This window comes from Eptesicus fuscus, chromosome 6 (genome assembly GCF_027574615.1).
Source record: "Eptesicus fuscus isolate TK198812 chromosome 6, DD_ASM_mEF_20220401, whole genome shotgun sequence".
Taxonomy (NCBI): domain Eukaryota; kingdom Metazoa; phylum Chordata; class Mammalia; order Chiroptera; family Vespertilionidae; genus Eptesicus; species Eptesicus fuscus.
In genome coordinates, this window is record NC_072478.1 from 41,455,254 (window position 1) to 41,475,862 (window position 20,609).

At 37.2% G+C, this 20,609-nt stretch overlaps 1 long non-coding RNA gene across 1 annotated transcript in view; it reads right to left on the reverse strand.

The window, feature by feature from the left end:
- LOC129149449 (uncharacterized) overlaps positions 1-19,934 on the reverse strand; it is an 82,124-nt gene extending 62,190 nt beyond the window's left edge. Inside the window, exons 1-2 of the long non-coding RNA XR_008556342.1 lie at positions 19,883-19,934; positions 19,401-19,511 (exon numbers count right to left, since the gene is read on the reverse strand). This is a non-coding gene — a long non-coding RNA (uncharacterized LOC129149449). The remainder of the gene's footprint in view (positions 1-19,400; positions 19,512-19,882) is intronic.
- Positions 19,935-20,609: the final 675 nt, after the last annotated feature.

The following is a 20,609-nucleotide window of genomic DNA, read 5'->3' on the forward strand; positions in this document are numbered from 1 at the left end:
TCACCTTTTGGTGTAAAGGGGGTGGGGAGTTGGGAGACAGAATTTCCATATTTCCAGCATTGAATTGAATGGCCTTTGGCATCTCAATTAGACTTATTCCAAGGTCCCTAAGTAAATTCAATGAAGAATTCTGTCCCCTTTCCCCAACCTCCTCTCAGAAACCTCCTCTCTGTTAAATTACCCCATAAATCTTCGCAACCCAGAACCTATTATCTATGCCTTCTTAGTGAGAGACCCACTCGGCTTGGGCTACATCTCCCTGTGTCATGACATGGAAGTGACCCGAAGCAGGAAACCTAGACATCATGTGGTTTGTTTCCTAGTTTTTCTTCTCACAAAAATTACAATAGTGCACTGCTTGTTTTTTAAAACTTAAATTGGTATCTCATATGCTTTGTTCATCTTTATAATTGTTTTTGTCAGGAGGGCAAGTCTAGTAGTACTCTATCTTGGCAAGAATTCAAGGTTCGTTCTGAGATATATGTATTTTTTACAGTTTTATTGACTTTAGCTCTATGTTTTTTTGTACATGTCCTTTATTAGAATATGTTTTCTTTTAATTTCTAGTTTTATCATAGATGGATCATAATAAGCAAGACAGTTAATAATAAATGGACAGAGGACCTGAACTGATACTTTATATGGCCAATATTCTCAAGGGAAGTTGCATAACATGGTTCATCACAGAGTTCCAAGTTAAAACTACAAAGATATATAATTCATACAATTTCATACCAACTGAAATGGCTAAAATTAAAATGACTTCCAGCATGAAGTATTGTCAAGAAACTAGATAAACTAAATTGTCATACATCTTGACAGGAGTATGAAATAGTACCACCACTTTGAACATTTTCTTATAAATTAACTTTCTTTACTTATGTTCTGAATTAGCAATTTCATCACTAGGAATTAAAACATATGTCTATAAAAAGACTTGTGCAAGAATTTATTTAGTAATTATATTCAGAAGAGCTGAAAACTTTAATAATCCAGTTGTCTAATGGGTGAATTTTTATACAAATTGTAGTAGATCCATACTGTCCTATATAATAAAAGGCTAGGTGGCATCACACCCTCGCGTGATGTCCTCACAAAATGGCTGCCACAAAATGGCTGCACGTACAGCGGAGGCAGGGCCTGGTGGCCTCTCCATACGGTGAGGCCTGGGGGTCCCACTGCTCTGCATGGCATGGAGGAGGCCGGTCCCGGCGTCTCCACAGCCTTGCGTGGAGGAGGCAGGTTCCAGCTGAGGAGGCGGGTCATGGCAGGGGAGGTCAGTTGTGGGCAATCAGGTGGGCAGGGGAGGGCAATTGGGGGCCATCAGGACAGCAGGGGAGGGCAGTTGGGGGTGATCTGGCCAGCAGGGGAGGGCAGTTGGGGGCAATCTGGCCAGTTGGGGGGCCATCAGGACAGCAGGGAAGGCAGTTGGGGGTGATCTGGCCAGCAGGGGAGGGCAGTTGGGGGCAATCAGGCCGGCAGGGTAGCAGTGAGTCATCAATCAGGCCGGCAGGGAATGGTTAGGGGGAGATCAGGCAGGCAGACAGGCGAGCGGTTAGGAGCCAGCGGTCCCAGATTGGAGAGGGTGCAGGCTGGGTTGAGAGACAATTTCACCCGCCCCCCCTCCCCCCCGCCGCCCCATGCGCAAAAAATTACCCACTGATACAAAACAGTATGGACAAAACTCCAAATTATTTTGTTGACAGAAAGAAGTCAGAAACAAGGAGTGTGTTAGAGTACTTTTATGTGATCTCTATGTGATTCTTTTTTTGTTTAAATTTTATTGTTTAAGGTATTACAAATAGTAGTACATATGTCTCTTTTTTTTCCCCCCAACTGACCTCCCTCCAGCCTCCCCTACCCTTTGGCCCTCCCGGCACTTGCCCTCATCCCCCCGCCCCCAGTGTCTTGCGTCTGTTGATGGTGCTTATATGCATGCATACAAGTCCTTCAGTTAATCTCTTACCCCCCCACCCCTGCCAACTCTCCCCTACCTTCCCACTGTAGTTTGACAGTCTGTTTGATGCTTCTTTGCCTCTATTTTGTTCAACAGTTTGTAATGTTCTTTATTATCCATAAATGAATGAGATCATGTGGTATTTATCTTTCACTGACTGGCTTATTTCACTTAGCATAATGCTCTCCAAATCCATCCAAGCTGTTGCAAATGGTAAGAATTCCTTCTTTTTTACAGAAGCATAGTATTCCATTGTGTAGATGTACCACAGTTTTCTAATCCATTCATCTGCTGATGGGCATTTAGGCTGTTTCCAAATCTTAGCTATTGTAAATTGTGCTGCTATGAACATAGGGGTGTATATATCCTTTCTGATTGGTGTTTCTGTTTTCTTGGGCTATATTCCTAGAAGTGGTATTACTGGGTCAAATGGCAGTTCCATTTTTAATTTTTTGAGGAAACTCCATACTGTTTTCCACAGTGGCTGCACCAGTCTGTATTCCTACCAGCAGTGCATGAGGGTTCCTTTTACTCTGCATCCTCTCCAGCACTTGTCATTTGTTGATTTGTTGATAATAGCTGTTCTGACAGGTGTGATATGGTACCTCATTATTGTTTTGATTTGCATCTCTCAGATGATTAGTGACTTTGAGCATGTTTTCATAGGTCTGTTGTCTTTCTGAATGTCCTCTTTCAAAAAGTATCTATTTAGGTCCTTTGTCCATTTATTTATTGGATTGTTTATCTTCCTTTTGTTAAGTTGTATGAGTTCCCTATAAATGTTGGAGATTAAGCCCTTATCGGAGATAACATAGGCAAAAATGTTCTCCCATGCAGTGGGTTTTCCTGTTGTTTTGTTGATGGTTTCTTTTGCTGTGCAGAAGCTTTTTATTTTGATGTGGTCCCATTTGTTTATTTTCTCTTTAGTTTCCATTGCCCTAGGAGCTGTATCGGTAAAGATATTGCTATGACAAATGTCTGCTATTTTGTCTGCTATGGCTTCTTCTAAGATTTTTATGGTTTTGCATCTTATGTTTAAGTCCTTTATCCATTTATTTTTGTGTATGGTGTAAGTTAGTGGTCTAGTTTCATTTTTTTGCAAGTATCTGTCCAGTTTTCCCAACACCATTTATTGAGGAGACTGTCTTGTCTCCATTGTATGCTCTTGCCTCCTTTGTCAAATATTAATTGAGCATAGTGGCTTGTGTCGATCTCTGGGTTCTCTGTCCTGTTCCACTGGTCTATATGTCTGTTCTTGTGCCAGTACCAGGCAGTTTTGAGAACAGTGGCTTTGTAGTATAGCTTGATATCTGGTATTGTGATCCCTCCAACATTGTTCTTCTTTCTCAAGATTGCTGCAGCTATTCAGGGTCTTTATATTATACTAGTAGCCCTGTGCACTAATCCATGCACCAGTAGCTTGCCAGTAGCTCTCTGCTGCCCTCCAGTAGCTCTCCACCTGCTGCCCTGCTCTTCTTTAGCTCCTCCCGCCCTCCCTCATAGCTTGCTGCCCTGCTCCCTCCTGTAGCTCTCCACCACCTGCTTGTAGCTCGCTGCCCCACCCTCCTGCTGATCTGTGATCCGGTCGGTACGTGGTCGGTCGTTACACTTCATGGCATAATGACCATTTGCATATTACATCTTTATTATATAGGATGTGAGTCTTTTTAATATAAAATCTAGGGGCAGCCCAGCTGGAGTGGCTCAGTCATTGGGCGTCAACCCATGAAACCAGGAGGTCATGGTTCGATTCCCAGTCAGGTTACATGCCCAGTTGCAGGCTTGATCCCCAGTGGGGGGGGGGCAGGGGAGCAGGGGCATGCAGAAGGCAGCCAATCAATGATTTTGTCTCACCATTGATGTTTCTATCTCTCCCTCTCCCTTCCTCTCTGAAACCAATAAAATATGTATTTTTAAAAATCTAGAAGCAGAATTAACCAATCTATGATGGTGGAAGTCAGAATACTGACCCTCCTATAAGAGGCAGATATTGCTAGAAAGAAGCACTAAGGAACTATCTGGCATGGGAGAAATAGTCTTCCTAGGTTTTCATTATGTTATTGATGGTATCAGTTTATGCTACTTGTCAGTGTTGATCAAATTTATTCAGGTAAAACAAACTTGGTTTTATATATCGTATGAATTGAGTTATTTGTAATAAGGTGGCTTGATGCCAGATTGTTACAAAGCCAAATAGTGAAATACAGAAAATGAAAGTCACAAGTAAACGTTGAAACAGAATACACAATGAATGGTAAATGATATGGAAATTCCTTTAAGTAGCAAAATAAAATGGAAAATGCAGGGCAATAGGAGATATGTTGAACTTTATAGTCTGCTTTTTGCATATAAATAAATAATATATATAAAACATCATATTATTGTAAGAATAACATCACAGTAGAAAACAATTGGAATTGTAGAGCACAATAACTTATTAAATGTCCAGGCCATTTTTAATCTGGAAAGCAAAGACAGGCTATAAACTTGTCCAACTCTCTAATTTGTTCGGAAGCCTTAGGAAATGAAATAAGGGCTGGCAATAGTTGAATTATGTTCTAAGTATTCAATTTTTTTGTGCACAAAACTTAGGAGCATTGAGATTTATATATTGTGCTTTCTGTGTTACAGCGATAAACAAAGGTTGAAGTCATTGAATGATAAGCCCTTACATTATTCAGTCCCTGAAATAAAAAAGAACCCATTTCAATTTCTGTGTACCGATAGAAATATATCTTTTAAAAATGTCTCTTCAAACAAGTTTCACTAAATAGCTCACATTTTACTACTTTAATTAAGTTATGTATAAATTGTATTAATACATAAATGTCATTAGGCTCTTACTATTTTGCCCACCAGTTTTAAAGTAGATTATAAAAATAAGCAGCTCTCAAAAACTCAAGGTCACCAGGAAGTTGTAATTTTTTTATTGCTTCCCACTTTCTGATAAACATCCTTTTAATGTAATTTTAAAAAGAAACAATATTAACAATTTTCTTAACATCTTCAGATATCTGTGCTAGACTATCTCCTGGTTGCACCAATGTAATCTGGTTCAGAAAAAAATATCCTTATGAATATAAATAGCTTCATTTAAAATCTATAAACTTATAAATCTAGAATTCTAATTAGAGAATAAGACTGTTTTCCTGTAGTGTAAAGTGAACCTTGTGTTGATTTTAAGTCAGGAATGAGTAGATGTAAAATTATATCTTATTTTTTGTAACAACAATCAGTCAAATTGATGCAAACTGCATGCTGTTTACCAAGTTGTGGACATGGGTCAACGATATCTTAATGAGAAAAAGGATGTGTTAACCTGCTCCGAATGGCCAATAGTTCCAACAAACTGAAAACCATCAAATTACAATTATTCTGAAGTTTCATTATGTTCAACCATGAAGCATTCAATGTATCAGTATTCAAGCTTAATCTAAACCCTGAACAATGTATCTGCAATTAAAAATGGACAAGTCTCATTCAACATCATTTTACTCAATATCTCTCCCCAGAAGACTTGTTGTAAAGCACTTTATATTTTTTCTGCTGCCTGTTTGTATTTTAATTTATTGAATAGTTTGTTGTTTTCTATGGAAGAATTTTTGAGTTGTTTTGCTGACATCATTTGATGAATAGTTAATGACTGAATCTCAGTGATAAATGTCAGTGAATTCGCTGCTATCATTTTTACCAGTTAATTGTAACCTCTTAAAGTAGCTTATTCACCTTTTCCCCCATGCAACTTTCATTTATATTGCCAATATCTTCTACCATCAGGAAAGTAAATTATACTGTAATCCTAAAAAAAAAAAAAAAAGTGCCAAGTGTTACTGAAAAATTAAGTTTGAGTAAGAATCAAATTTTTTGTGTTATTTTGATCCCTAAATATGATACTGTATTTCAGAGACTTCATAGGTCTCCTGGTCTAATTAGCATATTACCATTTTATTAATATAGATTATTATTTTATTCTCTCTGCAATTTGTTTAAGGAAATTTCTAGTGGCATATTCTCAAATATACTGATTCTTTTCTCAGCCATAGCTAGTCAACTGATGATCAATAAGAAGTATTCTACATTTGTTATACTGTTTTTGATTTGTGTTCTGCACCTGTAGCACTTTCATGTAACTTAGGCTACAGTGGGATATATGTCTATAATGCATAATATAAATTTGACAATCACACTTGATGCAGAAACATAGAGATATTGGAAACTTAGTATTAAAAACTTAGTTTTTAAATATGCACATTCTATTTTATGGTAGTTTTAAATCAGGTTTTCAAGTTTTATATATTTAAGCAACAATAATGTCCAAGGAACATGGCATTTGAAAGTAGGAGATTAAATGTCAAACAAGCAAAAATCTCCCCACAGAGCTACAATATTTGACAGTTGTGAAATCTCTAAAGACATTTCAGTTTTATTTATTATGTAAAGCCACCACAGTTTATACACATCATGAAGCTCCAAAGTGACTATTAACAAATGACAGTTCAGTTTGACATATGTGAATGTAGTTGCACAAGTGTGTAAGGTTTGACAAATCTTATTTATATAAAGAAAAATTAATATAAAGATACGCTCAGTAAAGAAACTGTGAAAACCCTGGGCAGAGAAACTATCTCTTCAGGGCACATGTGGGGACAATCCCATATTGATATCACATTAAATAAACTGTCTGTTAAGCAAATAGTCTCCTCTTCCTTATATTGAGAAGGGAGTGAATTGATGAAAAGTAAATTTATCAAATTTCCTTTTTAGTTAAGTATAAAAAGTAAAAAACAACCCACAACCTATTCCTTTAATTTGCTCTATAAGAGTTCCCCTGAAGAGGATAAATCCAGGGCCAGGAGTACAGACAGCTTCTCATAAGGGTATTATCCATTCCTTCATGTGGCTACTGTACTACAGGGTCTTCAGATATAACTATTAATTTCAGTTAGTGAAGCATTCATAAGTTAACTTTCTTTGCTTTTGTTCACTCAAGAAGCTCCCTCCAATTTGTCCCATTTTTTCACCTGGTCAAATCCTACTCTTTTCCAAAACTCAACTCATGTACCGTCTCCTCTAAAATACCCCTTCTTCTAATGACTTCATTGCAAGTTAATAACGCCTCTACTATGTTTTATGTTATCAAAATATATGCCAAGCTATTGACTACCTCTATGTAAAAAAAAATGTCCACATTTAAGAGCACGTGAAGGAACAATTGTGTATCCATATGCAAAAGAATGAAGTCATACCTTTCATACTCATTTCACAAATTAACTCAAAGAGGATCAGAGACCTAAATGTAAGAGCTAAACTGTGAACCTCTTAGAAGAAAACATAGGAATACGTCTTTTTAAGTTTGCATTAGCCAATGGTTTCTTAGATAGACAAGACACAAATGTATAAGCAAAAAAAGAAAAATAGATGCATTAATCTTCATCAAAATTAAAAACTTTGTGCTGTCAATTATACCATCAAGAAAGTAAAAGAAAAACAAACTCAGAGCCAGAAAAAAATATGTGTAAATCATATGTTTGATAAAGCTCTAGAATACAGAATTATTTCAACTTAACAATAAAAAGATAAATAACCCAACTGCAAAATGGACAAAGGATTTGAATTGACATTTCTCCAAAAAATATATACTGCAAATGTCCAGTAAGCACCTAAAAGGATGCTCAAGATTTGTATTAGTTTCCCAGTGCTGCTATAACGAATTTGCCACAAATTTAATGGCTTAAAAAAACACAAATTTGTTATGGTTCTGGAGGTAAGAAATCCTAAATGGCTATCACTGAGCTGTGATGCTTCTGGAGACTCTAGTGTACAATCCAATTTCTTGATTTCTCCACCTTCCAAAGGCCACCTGCACTTCTTGCTGCATGGCTCGTTCCTCAGTTTTCAAAGCAAGCGGCACAGCATCTTCAAATCCCTCTTATTTGTCTCTTATGACTTTCTACCTCCTTCTTTCACACTTAAGACCCTAAGTTAGGCCCATTCAACTAATCTGGCATAACTTTCTTATTTTAGGTTCAACTTTAAAATCTATATGCAGCCTTCATTCCCCTTTGCCATGTAGCGTAACATAATCATAGGTTCTAGGAATTAGGATATGGACATCATTTTTTTTTTAGGGAGCAGGAGTCGTGACATTACTTTGCCTACCACAACACCAGTAGTGCTTAGGGACATGCAAACCAAAACACAATGAGATGTCATTTTACACTTGCTAGGATGCTATAATCCAAGAGGTAGTCAATAGTAAGTGTTGACAAATGTGGAGAAATCGGAACTCTCATATATGACTAGTAGAAATGAATAATGGTGCAGTAACATTAGGAAAAGAGTTTGGCATAGATTTACTATAAGACCAAATATTCGTACTCGTAGACATTCACTCAAGAGAACAGAAAAGATGTGTTTACAGGAAATCCTGAGTACAAATGTCCATAGGATCATTTTTTTAATACATGAAAAGTGGAAACAACTGAAATGCCCATTCACTGCTGAATGGAACAACAGAATAGGATCTATCGATACATTGCAATATTCTTTAGTCATAAAAAATGAATGAAGTACTGATACATGCTGTGACATGGATGAACATTGAAAACATGGGAAGAAGAAGTTAGACACAAAACGCACATGTTGTAAGATTTCATTTGTACACAATTCCAGAATATGCATATCCATAGTTTAAAAGTAGGTTTGTGGTTGCCAGAGGCTGGAGGCACAGGGAAGTGGAGGATGGCTGCTAATGGGTACAGAGTGTCTTTGGGAGATGACAAACATTTTCTGACATTAGATAGTGGTGATGGTTACACAACTCTGTGAATATACTAAAAACCACTGAATTGTACACATAAATAATACATTGCATAGTATGTGAATTTTCTCTTTAAAAAAAGCAATCATGACACATGTGCCAAGCCCTGGGCTAAGATGTTAAATACTTTTTGCATACTTTTAAATCTCACAACTTCCCCCTGATGCGATTATTGTTATTATCATTGACACACAAGGAATCCTAAGTGAAGTAAAGCTAAGTGACCTTCCCAAGGACAAATAGCAAATAGGCAGTAGAAGAAAGAAGGGAGCCGGGCATCTGGCCCACTTCTTGAGCTGCTGGGCTGTACAATTTTACAGCACATGCAGGTCAGTTGTTCTTACCAAATAGATTTTGGGTTTCTTGTTGCCAAGGGTTTTATGAGTGTTGGTGACCTCCAGTGACCAACTATGTAGCATGGCTTCTGAAAGAGGGAGGATGTGGTATGGCTGGATGCCTGGGTTGGCTACCAGGTGTATATGACTTTGAGAGGTTGACCGTGTCTCTAACAATCATATTTTGAATTTTTAAAACAGGGAAAGCAATAGTAACTAGCTGAGAGGGCCATTGTGAGTATTAAATGAAGTGTTGCAACGTAAAGCACTTGTTACAGTATTTGGCTTTTTTCTTTTAGAAAATAATTATTGTGTGCCTACTTTTAGTGCTAGTTATTAAATGCTGGAGATGCGTCATTAATTAAAACAGGTAAAATCCTTGCTGCCATAAACTTGTATTCTGGTGAGAGGAATATAGATTAAAATCAATAAACTATTTAAAATGCTACTGTATATTAGATTAGAAGTTCTATAGAAAAATAAAATACTGCAGGCTATGACAGTGGTACAAAATGTATATGTGGCAGTGCTGCAAAACAAGTGAGAAGACATTTGAACAAAGGCTTGAAGGAGATGAAAAATATATATCTGGGAGGAGGGCATTCTGTGTAGAGGGAACAGACAGTGTGTAGGTTCAAGGAGGCAGCTCATCTGGCATTTTTTAAAATGCCAAGGCTGCTATGACTGGAGTTGAGTGAGCAAGAGGGAGAATAGTTAGAGTTGAGGCCAGACAGGTGATAGGGAGGTTGGTACTTGCAGGCCTGAGTAGGCCTATAGACCAAACCTTTCAGACCAATTAAATAATTTTTTATTGTATTTTGAGTTCAGTGGGGAGCATTGTAGAGTTTTCAGCAAAGGAATGACATGAAGTATCACTCTGACTGCTGTAATATGAATAAGACTGTAGGGAGAAGGTAGATTAAGGATATAAGCAAAGAGGCCAGTTAGGACACCATTGCCAGTAATCCAGGTGAGAGATAATGTGTTTCAAACAGAAGGGTATCCGGGGAGGAGTGAGACATGGTTTAATGTCTAATTATTTTCACATCAGAGCCTAGAGGATTGCCCTGTATTTTAAATGACTGATGTGAGAAATAGGAAAGGAATCAAGATGACTCCAGTGTTTTCAGGCTGCAACTGGAAAAGATGGGGTTAGCTAACTGTATTGAAGCACTGAGGATGAAACCAATTAGATCAGAAGTTCATTTTTAAAAATACTGACTAAATTTAAAATTTTAGACATCCAAAGGCCAATATAAAAGCATATACCAGTTATTAGAACTATCTATTGGGTACTTCATAAACATTAGGTAAGTAAGTACATATTTCTTCCATTCATATAATCATTTGGATTGGTAGTACTAAAAGAGAGTAGTCACTTTACTTGAAGACAAAGAGCCAGATCATTTAAATCTGCTGAAAGTACTTTATTGGTTTTTTTCTCCTACAAATAGTTTAGTACTGCATATAAGAAATTCTGCAGCCCAGCTGGAGTGGTTCAATGGTTGAGTGTTGACCTATAAACCAGGAGGTCATGGTTCGATTCCAGGTCAGGGCACGTGCCTGGGTTGTGGGCTCTATCCCAAGGCAGCCAATCTACTACTCTCTCTCATCATTGATGTTTCTATCTCCCTTTTCATCTCACTTCCTCTCTGAAATCAATAAAAATGTTTTTTAAAAGTTGATTCTGTAGAAAATGGATAAACAAGATTACCCTCTTACACCTCAAGGTCATATGCATTTCTAGACTTTTATCTTAGCACAGATCATTTTGAAAATCAAGAATATAGGCAAGATTACTTCAGTTTAAATTATGGGAATTGAAAGTTACTTAAAATTGATAATTTGGCAGAAGCAGCACTGTGAAAGATAAAGATAGAAAAATTAATTATTATCATTGTTTTAGCTTCTAATAATATATGGCAATACCAGGGAATTATTCCAGTAAGAGGTCGTTCTTCCCTTGTTCAGGAAAATGATAAATTTTAATTTAGCTATCACAAAATGTACAAATTAACATAAGATGACATTGCCAGAAACTCCTGTACACCTTCATCATTTCTGTATTATTTATAAACTATACTGCAAAGAAAGAGAAATGAGAAACTGGAAACTGGAAAGCTATTGTGTGTTACAGAAGACTAGCAGAAAGAATTTGGTGTGAGAGGTATTTTATCCATTCAACAAATATTGATGAGTACCTACTTAGTGCCAAGGAACATTTTAGAAAAATTGCAATTAAAGAATACTAAGGACTTGGCCTGACTAAACTGACATATAGATAGAATTATTTTATCTTTGTTGTGGTTGTATCAGTGGTAGCTATAAATTATTTGTTGAGTCAAATTCCTCCAATAATTAATCAACTCCATGGAAAAAAATTGGAAAGTGAATTTAGTCTTGATCTGTTCAACTTTTCTTAAAATCAAAGAGCTGAAAGAGAATTAAAAGGTTCTTTGGGGATTAACCTCTTTGTCCATTAAAATTAACATTTAAACCCAATGCAATTCCAGTGTAATTAACACAACCACAAACATTTACTCAAGAGGTCCTTCAGAGTACTAAATGTGATTGATGTACTTGGCTTATCTCTTAATATGTTAAACCATGAGAGAATCTGGTTAACAATTAGTTGACACAGTGAAGTTTTATTAATACATTAAGGTAATCGAGGTTCCACTTACTGAATTTCAACTTCACATAGGCAGCTGGAGAGAAATCTAACATTCATAATTCTTCGGGTCTTAATGATACACTCTGTTCTTATCTCCAGTTCTAGATCTAGTTCACCTTGAACACACATTTTTGTGTGTGACTGCCTTGGACCACAAAATCACTTCTTATTATGGCAAATCCATTGATATGTTTTTAAAACAATGTCTTTATTCTACCTTAAACCAGCCCCTTCCCTAATAGCACTTTTTTATTTCTTATTAAACAACTTAAGAAGCAAAATATGCAAGCATTTCATTTTCTGCACAACCTCACCAACACTTGTTATCTCTTGTCTTCTTGATAATAGCCATAACAGCTGTGAAGTGATACTTCTCCCATTTTAACCACTTATAACTAATAATATTCATACATACTGTGATCAAGCTCACTTTTTCTTACATGGCCTTTATCATATTGCTTCAGCCTCAAACCCACTGCCTTCAAAGACAGTGCTGTGCTTTGTTACTTGGCCTTCAAGAATGGTGCCCAACACCATTATTCTTAATAAGATCTTCTTCATATCTTCCTACTGTCCAACTTAAATCATCCACTTAAGTCAGAGTGCTCTCACTACAAGCCTTTGGGTTTGTCACTGTATTCACTGTATTCCCAGAGGCTAACCCAGAGTCTGGAACATACTGGGCACTCAGTAAAAGTTTATTACATTGAGTCAATGTGTTTCTCAAATGCCCTGCTTAGGTAGCTTCTAAACATCTTCACCCTTGGAATTCAATCGTTATATCTCCTACCTGACTCTGCTACTCAGACTTTAAAGCCCACTAATTTCCAGCTTTTCTCTGACTTATTTCCATACTGTAGTACACGGTTATCTCTTCTTTCTCCACAATTATTTTTGCATTTAGAATATTGTCCTATGAGCATTAGCTATTTCTACAATTATAACCTTCCTAAAGAGGACACTCTTATTTGTTGATGCATTCACTATAATATCTAGCAGAGTGCTAAGCATATAATAAATGATGAATAAAGTATACAATTATTTCTTGATAGACAAATTTATATACTAAGTATTTCAGAAATTATGTATTGTCACTTTTCTATGACATATTTGCTAGACTATGAATATACAATGAAAATAATAGACATTTTATAGTCCCTTTCTTAAGCACTTTGCAGTGGGAAAACAAACAAAAACAATTTTTATAGGAAGAAAACAAACACAGTTTGCAATGGGAATATGAAAGAAGAATGGAACTTCCAGGAAAAGGGTACTGCATATATAAAATATGAAGGAATACAAATATATATATGTATGTGTATATATATATATATATATATATATATATATATGTATATGTATATATATATATATGTATACACATATATATATATTTGAATACAAATATATATATATATGTATGTGTGTATATATATACACATATATATGTATGTATACATATATATGTGTATATATATATGTTTATTGCCAGTCTCCCAAACTAAAATGTAAATTCTGTGAGAGAAGAGACCATCTCCAGCTAGCTTTCCATTGTAGACTCTCTGAGTAACATATTGCCTTGTATATAATATCACTAAAGAAATAATTACTGCACAATGAGTATAAGAGATTTATGATGATTTAGTTAATAGTCCTTTATGTCTGTCTGTGTTTGGAAGATGCTATGGGTGCTGAGCATAGGCAGTGGGAAAGAGAGAAAATATGAAATGGGTTCTAAATAAAGATTTGAATCTATTCTGAAGGCAAAGAAGACCCACAGAATTAAAGAAAGCAACAGAAGTCTTCTGGAATGATCACTCTGGCATTATATAAGAATTAATTAGAAGATATATGATAGGATATGTGAAACGAACTTGGAGGTCTTTGCTTCTGTAATTCATGACTTAGACAAACTAGAAATATGAGTATGGATTCCAGAAATCTTCAAGTAACAGGACTATAAACTAATGGAGTAATTCTGGAGAATATCCTGGCACACTTATAAATCATCCTATCTAATAAAAGAGTAATATGCAAATTGACCATCACTCCAACATACAAGATGGCTGCCCCCATGTGGTCAAAGATGGGTGCCCCCATGTGGACACAAGATGGCCGTCATAAGATGGTCGGCAGGGGAGGGCAGTTAGGGGTGACCAGGCCTGCAGGGGAGGACAGTTGGGGGGGACCAGGCCTGCAGGGGAGGGCAGTTGGGGGTGACTAGGCCTGCAGGGGAGGGCAGTTGGGAGTGACTAGGCCTGCAGGGGAGGGCAGTTGGGGGCGACCAAGCTGGTAAGGGAGGGCAGTTAGGGGTGACCAGGCTGGCAGGGGAGGCAGTTGGGGCAATGGGGCTGGCAGGGGAGCAATTAGGCATCAATCAGGCTGGCAGGGGAGGGTGAGGGAGTGATCAGGCTGGCAGGCAGAAGCAGTTAGGGGCAATCAGGCAGGCAGGCAGGTGAGCGGTTGGGAGCCAGCAGTCCTGTATTGTGAGAGGGATGTCCGACTGTCTGTTTAGGCCTGATTCTGGCAGGATCGGGACTAAACTTGGCAGTCGGACATCCCTTGAGGGGTCCCAGATTGGAGAGGGTGCAGGCTGGGTTGAGGGACACTTCCCCCCGCCCGTGCATGAATTTCATGCACCAGGCCTCTAGTTGACTATATGCCTAATTATATATCACCTAGAAATGCTTAGCTATGTAAGACAGAGGTTCCATGATATTGTTGCCAAGCAACATTTTAGAAAAATTGCAATTAAGGAATACAAAGGAGTTGGCCTGACTAAACTGACATCTGGCAGGCAGGAACTTTAGACAGTGAGGTTGTCCATGAATAACAGTTTAGATGGGTAAAATGTGGTACATGCACACTGTTAAATAGTATACAACAGTGATAAGCAGCAGACTAAATGTTTATAAAGCACAACAATGATGGATCATAAAATATAGTAACTAGTTTAAAAAATAAGGTGGAGTATTTAAGAATATTACATTTACAGAAAAAACATGCAGGCATACAGAACAACATACCATTCTAAATAAACAAACAAAATATACAAATAAGTATAAGAAAAGTGCCTTATTTTAGAGGGAAAATTCTCTTGTCATTTTTATTAGTACTGCAACAAATATATAAATTTCCAGTAGTAGATTTAACATGATGCTTAGTTTTCTTATTCAAATACAGTAAATACATGCTCAAATCTACTCTTAAAGGTGAGTTTTTAAAGACAACAAAAATTAGGAGGCATTGTGTAATGGTCTTTCAGGGATGGTGTATTTATTGAATAAACCTCTTTCTGCCTTTATGGTGAGAACTACCATATAATTGGTAGCTAATCACGCACTGTTACAAATTTACCAACTCACTGATTGGAATGACTGATGAAGAAAGTTGATTCTAACACCTACCCACTCTAGTAAAAGGAACATTAGTAAAACTTACCTGTGCCTCCTTTATGTCTGTCCTTTGGTGCTCTTGTAAGTCTTATTCCAAAAGTCACCACTGGACAAATTCCAGATGCACACACTCACAGACTTTCAGACGTTTTGTCCAACCCAGTAAATGTTCAGACTTTGGCATTCAGAGCATTACATACTAACTGTGTAAAGAAAAATACGCTAATGAAGACAATTGGGTCTTATTTTGAAATATTTGTTTTTTTAGCTATAATTTATGACTCGAGACCTTTTCCCCAATTGCTAACACTTCCCTAAGTGAAACTGCTGATGCGGATCTAGTTTCCCTCCTTCCATTCTCTCAATATCTCAAAGATAAAAGAGGTAATCACTCAGGCTAAGTGGCTTCTTTTGTGATTATGCTCCACTCCCTATCTCTATTGATTATTGATTGTGTCACCACTTTGAAGGTGAAACTTTTTATTCAAAAGGGACTCCTCCAATGATGAGTATATCCTCCTGATCACCCTTGAACTATTGCATTCTTGGCAGGATGCTGTAGAGAAGGAATAAAAGCTGAAGTGTTACAGACTCTGGTTTTTATGCAACTACTCCGGACTTGCTAATCCAAGTGTTAATGAGCTTCCACTTCCTGAGTTATTCTTTGTTTCTAATTCATTCTAAAAAGTTAATAGAGATGTGCTTTCAAAGAATAATAGAATTTTCAAATAATTTTACTGACAATTTTTATTTATGTTTTTGCTGTAGATCATTTTAAAGGAAAAATTCAAAATTATGCTCTGCTTTGTAAAAAGGCTATCACTTTTTATTTCTTTTAAAAATTACAGATAACTCTTTAAATATGTTTTTATTGATTTTAGAGAGAGGAATTCAGAGAGATAGAGAAATAGAAATATCTTTGACTCCTGCATGCTCCCTACTTGGGACCAAGCCTGCAACCTGGGCATGTGCCGATGAGGAAACAGAAAGAAGCTAGGGAATCATGGGGGAGAGGAATTAATCCCAGAACCCAACTAAGACACCCCAACTGGGCGGGGAAGGAAGGTTGCTCTCGAGGCATGAACTTTAAAATGTATAGGACAAATATGTAATACCTTAATCAATAAAGAAATTTAAAAAATATATAGATATTGCTAAGACAGACAGCATGCAGATAACCAATCATAGGGAGGTTGCTAAGGCAAAATTCTTTGAAAAGACCAATCAGGAGCTAGCAAGGCTGTCTCCATCCCCTCTAAATCAAAAGGTGTGTGCTACCTTTTACCCTCTCTCTTCTTCCCAGCACACAATGGGTTCCTGACATTTGTTCCTGTGGTTGGAGATCACATCCCTGCCCCCACATGGCTTCTGGCCATGTGGGCCTCCACACATGGACTAACAGACTTTAGTTAGCTTGGCTGTTAAACTATTTCCGACTGTAACATGGAAAGGAAGCTCTGGACACTGGCCTGCTCCTAGAAGCCCAGCTGCACCTTTTCCAGGACGGGCTTCTCTCGATAAACTTTGGTTCCACTAACTATTTTTTTGTCTGCAACTTCAATTTCGCAGACATAAACACGCCACATTTTGATTTTACCCAGAACTGGAATCGAACTGGGCTCCTCTTGGTTCATGGGTTGATGCTCAACCACTGAGCCACAATGGCTGGCCAGAGAGGTCTTTAACTATGAAGTTCTCTGAGTCCAACTTCTCTGAGAGGAAAGATGCAGTCAATGGGACGCTTGAGTTTTAGTACTGCCTTTTCTAGCTCTAAAATATTCTACTTAAACTCTCTTAATATCAGCTTTCTTGTATGTAAAGTGAGAATAATACAGTCTACCTCTGTATTAGTCAGTTTTCTCCAGAAAATGGAAACAATGGAATACATAGATATATTGAGAGAGAATTATTATGAGGGATTGGTTCACATGATTATGGAGTATGAGCAGTCCCCGATTTTCCAAATGCAAGCTGGAACCCCAAGGAAGCCATTGATGTAGTTCCAGTACAAACCTGAAGAAGAATCAGGGAAGCCAATAGATAAGCCCTAGTCCCAGTCCAAAGGCCTAAAAACTGGGGTCTGAGAGTGTAAGTTCCAGTCTGAGTCCAAAGGCTCCAATGGCCAAGGGCAGAAGATAGATATCCCACCTCAAACAGAGATCAATTTCACCCTTCCTCTGCCTTTTTCTTCTCTTCAGGCTCTCGAGAATTGGATGATGCCCATCTGCTTTGGTGAAGGTGATGTTCTTAGTCTGCCAATTCAAATGCTAATATCTTCCAGAAAAACCCTCTCAGACACATAGAAATCTTTTTTACCAGCTATATGGGCATCCCTTTGCCCATTCAAGTAGACATATAAAATTAACTATCACAACCTTATAGAAACTATTGTATAGATTAGCAATCATAAATAGAAGGTGATTGGCCACTAAAGGCAATTAATAACTTGGAGATATGGTTATAACTCTTTAAAGATGTGTATTACACATTTATGTAGAGTGTTTGTTACATGCCATTGAGTTGGCTCTGACTCCTGGCAACCCTAAGACGATGTCCAAGTGTTCGTGCTCAACAGCCCTGCTCAGCTCCTGTAGACTCATGCCTATGGCTTATTTTATGGAGTCAACCCATCTCGTATTTAGTGTTCTTCTGTTCCTGCTACCTTCTATTTTTCCCAGCATTGTTGTCTTTTCCAAATAGCACTGCCATCTCATGATGTGCTCAAAGTAGAACAGCTTCAGTTTTGTCATTTTTGCCTCCAAAGATATTTCAGGCATAATTTTCTCTAGTACACACTTGTTCATCCTTCACAGAGCACCTCTTCAATACCACATTTCAAACTAATCATTTATTTTTCTTCTCAGCCTTCATTACTGTCCAACTTTTGCAGCCATACATAGTAATTGGAAATACGAGGGTATGGATGTTCTTAGCCTTGGTCTCTAATGACAGATCTTTGCGCTTGGTGATCTTTCATAATTCCTCCATTGCTGTCCTTTTGAGTCTCCACCTTCTCTTGATTTATTGCTTGATTACTCCATTTAAATTGATGACTGAGCAAATTTAAGCAAATCTTTAACAATTTCAATGTTTTTATTGTCTATGTTAAAGTTGTGTAACTTTAGGGCTTCTTGGAGCAGTTACATACATATGCTGCTTTTATACTGATGTCTTTATCTTATCAGTGTATGGCTCCTTTCCAAACCTCTCTATGATATACAGAATAGTGAATAGAGATGAACTAGAGTAGTAAAAATAAAGGACAGAATATTAAAGCTTGTCTCACATGGATTTAAATCTTAGTTCTGACACACATCAGTAATTTAATACTTCTGAAATTAACTACCTTCTCAGTAGTGTGTGTTGGTTAAAAAGGATTCATTTCTAGGTCTCTATTAATATTTTGTTGGGGAAAATGTCAAAGTTCTAATTAAGATAGCTAATATAATGTTGTCTTAAACTAACTCATCATCTATTAACTGATGACTAAAAGTTGTTTACTTTTATCATCTCTTCTAAAAAAAGTAAGTCATTCTTATACCTTTATAATTTCTGGTCTTGGATACTCTGATAGGTCTTGTTCCTATAGACACTAACCACAGATAATCAACAAATGTTTTAGTTATATACCACAAAAATATATCATGCATTCTCTTTCAAGGGTATCAAAATTTTATCTCTGTTCCTGGCTGTGATGTTTTCAGCATCTCATCCTTATTACTTGCAGGTGGGAAGTCAGTGACACTAAACTGAGATGTTGCTTTCAAGCTATTTTTAAGACTATTTGCAATTTTCTAAATATGGGTACCAACCGTTCTGATTAGCAATAGGTTTGTGTCATAGAATAATCATATGCCCAGCAATTTTTACCAAGTATTGTGTCTGCTTCATGCAGCAATTAAGACTAGCAAAGAATGGTTGCCAACAAATGATTTCTGAGAAGAAGTCATGACTACTTCTGACAGCATTTCAATAATAGCCATTGGGCACAAATTTAATAATTTTGTGAATGAATTTAATCAAATTTGGAGATTTCAGACTTAGTCCTATTTTGCACATGAAAATAAAATATATATCATCTAGTTTAACATTTGAAGTAAAATATTATGATCTTTTATAATATACATAAAAGGAGGTCATGTGTGTGTGGTGAAAGACATACGGCTTTTTGGAGCAGTTACTTACATATGTCGCTGCAAATGAGTATATATAAATGTACCTGGAGGAGGCAGTAGGATTCAAGGGAGCTCCACACAGTCTCTGCTGTCATCTCTAAAGTTGCCTTTATGCTGATGTCTTGATCCTGTCAGTCTGTGGCTCCTTTTCAAACCTGTTTAAATGTGGTTTCATTTTTATCTGTACTTACTTACCCAAATTTCTTCTACACATAATCTCAGTCTAGCCAAATCCGTGGCTGAACAAAGCCTGATTTTCTGACAGAGGGCAGCACGTGTTAACGTGTTTTGTTAGCCAAACACATTCCACGTTGTGAGGACCACAGGCAGTCTCCACGCAGTATTGTGTATTTACATCCAAAAACATTTCCCACAGTTTTTTAGTAAATTCACTCAATGACCTTGTGTATGTTGATGCTCATTTTGGACTTCAGATATCAAAATGCTTGTTTAACTTCAGTTCAACTAACTCCTCAGGCTCAACAACCAATTAAAGCCCATCAAAAACCCTACTTCCATTACTCACCTCCTGGCTTGGAATGCTGTCAAGTCTCAGTCCATTTAGTAAAATTATCCATGGTAATTAAAATGTTGATAGGCGAAAAAAGATAAATTATTTTAAAGGACATTTTTTCTTATGTATCTAGTGTATCCATTGGCTGATGATACATATGTTTGAGCATTTTAGAGCTTGTGTGGTACTTCCTGGTCCTAGGATTTAATAGCTGTTTCAAATATGCAATATACATTTCTTTCACCCTTTATTTAAAGAGCGTCCGCAGTAACTCTATGAAGGACAAACGTTTCAGGATAAACAGATTGACAGACTTGACCTTTGACTCAGTATCAACATTCAAGTCTCAGTTGTCCTACCTATTAACAAGCTATTCATTAGCAAGCAATCTGTCACTAGACAGTTCCAGAGAGTTTAGCTGTCATGGTGATGATCTATGGTGTGTTTACCCCAAAATCTCACTGCTATGTGTCCCGCAGGGAGAGTTCCTTTGAAGGAAGGCCTCTGTAGCCCTGTGACCAGTGCTCCTTTATGAGCTGTCACTGCCCTTGTAGTCAACGGAATCTTTTCTTACTGGAAATAAGCTGGTAGTGATTCATGCCATCTCAGACTCAGCGTGATTCACACATGTTCATTTTGGCCTCTAGGCTTCATGCTCATCCTGGAACTTTTTAATTAGTTTCCTCACATGTCCAAATAACTGTCTTCTGGATGGATTTCAACTACCTAAAGTTTTTTT